This window comes from Babylonia areolata, chromosome 5 (assembly GCF_041734735.1).
Source record: "Babylonia areolata isolate BAREFJ2019XMU chromosome 5, ASM4173473v1, whole genome shotgun sequence".
In the NCBI taxonomy this organism is placed as follows: Eukaryota; Metazoa; Mollusca; class Gastropoda; order Neogastropoda; family Buccinidae; genus Babylonia; species Babylonia areolata.
In genome coordinates, this window is record NC_134880.1 from 14354778 (window position 1) to 14357277 (window position 2500).

Sequence of the window (2500 nt, forward strand, 5' to 3'; positions counted from 1 at the left end):
ATCTCCACTCTCTCCTCTCTTCTACAACGTCTACACGAAAGGCCTTGCAAACTTAAACAACAATGGAATAGCTTGGATGCTTATTCTTGCGGATGGTGGCCTGGTCTTCAATACTTCGAAAGATGCTCAAGAAGGAACTAAAGATTATGATTTGTGATCTGCCCATTTAAAAAGAAAGTGGTGTGTGTGTGTGTGTGTGTGTGTGTGTGTGTGTGTGTGTGTGTGTGTGTGTGTGTGTGTTGTGTGTGTGTGTGTGTGTGTGTGTGTGTGTGTGTGTGTGTGTGTGTGTGTGTGTGTGTGTGTGTGTGTGTGTGTGTTTTGTTGTTGTTGGTTTTGCTGCCTCATCATCTGCACCATTTCAGTGGCATTATTCCCACGACACTCATTCCGAGTCTCCCATCCCATATAAGAACACACCTGGGTTCGTCTGTCGTAGCCCCAGCGCCGGCAGTCCACAGGGAACCATCGATGTTAGGTCGTCAAGAGGTCGTACATCAGAGGAGACCCTGCAATGTTGCTGAGTCAGTTCGGTGGTGTTCAGTAGTGCCTGCTCTGATTTAACGTTCTTTGGACACCACTTTTCAGGAGAGACAGGAAAGTGTGTGTGTGTGTGTGTGTGTGTGTGTGTGTGTGTGTGTGTGTGTGTGCCGATGAGGATTCATACTGACAATAATCTCTCTCTCTATCTCTCTCTCTCTCTCTCTCTCTCTCTCTCTCTCTCTCTCTCTCTCACGCACATACAGACACACACGCACACACACACACACACAAGCAAACTGATAGTGGTGTTGTCAGACGTTTAAGCAAACTATAATTACAGTTCATTATATTCATGATGTGTTAAATATGAGGATGCACAAGATAACATGAACGCACAGCACTACACAATGGTTAGCCGTGAGGTGGTGGTGGGTGGTGGTGGCGGTGGTAAGGAGGAAAGAACAGGGGAAGTGGCAGGAAGAATGAAGGTACAGGGAGAGTGAGAGTGGGGCAGAACAGACCTTGTGAATTGGTGCATGTTATGCACACGGCTGACAGACGACAGAAAATGCAGGAAGTTGTTGACGACTGTGATCTCGTGACGCATTCGGACACATCATCACACAGCAGTGAACATTTCAATATAATTATGGTTATTGGCAGTGCCAAGAGCTGTGACCCGCTGCATGTTCTGTAAGCCCAGTGACGTGCCATAAGCTGACGACACGCCGTGGATGCGCTTAGCTTTACAGAACTGACATCAGCGTAAAGTGTCTTTACATCGGTCTTTGGACAACAGACAACTGTCTGCTTCGCTGCCTTCACGTCAGTCTTCACCACAGTCTTCATAAACCAGGTAATGGCGTGTCATGCTGTGTCATATGTTATCCTTGCCTTGTCATGTCATGTTATCCTTGCCTTGTCATGTCGTATTGTTTGCCTTGCGATGCCTTGCCTTGTCCTCTCTACCCTGTGTGATCTTTGTGTATCTTCTAGTGACTTTTCTTGCCTCGCCTTACTTCCCCTTGACCTTGTGTTGCCTCCTGTGTCTTGTGTCATTTTCCTTTGCCTTGTCTGACTTGGGCTTCTCTTGCCTGTTGCCTCTTTGGCCTGCTCTGTCTGTTTTGAGTTAGCCGTGAGTTGCCATTCAAACGCATCTGCATTGGCAAACAGACACAGACACGTACACAGACACACACAGACACAGACACACATAGACACACACACATACAGACACTGACACACACACACACACACACACACACACACACACACACACACACACACACACACACACACACACACACACACACACACACACAGCCACAGCCAACACACACACACACACACACACACACACACACACATACACACACGTGCACGCGCGCGTGACAGCTGGACACTGGTAGTGAAGAAAATGGTTGTAAAGCTTCAAATAATAATTTTAAAATAAAGATAATGATAGATGTAGCCGTGTTACCCGAGTGGTATAAAAGGGGACGCCATCTGAAGCAGTATCTGAAGCTAAGCGCTTGGCTACATAGATAAACTATGATATTTAAGACACACTGTTTCGCTCACATTACGAGAAAGCGTGGGATTGCAAGAACGTGTGGTCGTTTCGCTCCCACGTTTTCTCTCAGTTGTGAGAAAGCACGGAGGTGGAGAGTGTGTGTGTGTGTGTGTGTGTGGGGGGGGGGGGGGTCAGCGGGGGTCAGGGGAAGCGAGAGAATCTGAGTGCGCAGGTTCGAATAGTGTAGCGACGCGCTCTCCCTTGGGAGAACAGCCCGAATTTCACACGGAGAAATCTGTTGTGATAAAAAAGAAATACAATTATATATACAAATGTGTGAGAAGGGATGGGAAATCCCCCTTTATTTTATCCAAAATATTTCCTGTATGATTGGAGTTGGTTTGTTGTCTTTTCCACAATGCGAATCTTTGAGAAAAATGAGAGAGAGATAAAAAGAAAAGAGAATGAGAGTGATGAGCGAAGACATCAGCATTGATAACACTGAAT

The 2500-nt window shown here is 46.5% G+C and overlaps 1 protein-coding gene across 1 annotated transcript in view; it reads left to right on the forward strand.

Moving 5' to 3' along the window:
* The first annotated feature begins 1045 nt into the window (after positions 1 to 1045).
* LOC143282210 (uncharacterized) overlaps positions 1046 to 2500 on the forward strand; it is a 52398-nt gene continuing 50943 nt past the window's right edge. The window contains exon 1 of the mRNA XM_076587812.1: positions 1046 to 1336. The gene's annotated coding sequence lies outside the window, so the exon portion shown is untranslated. The remainder of the gene's footprint in view (positions 1337 to 2500) is intronic.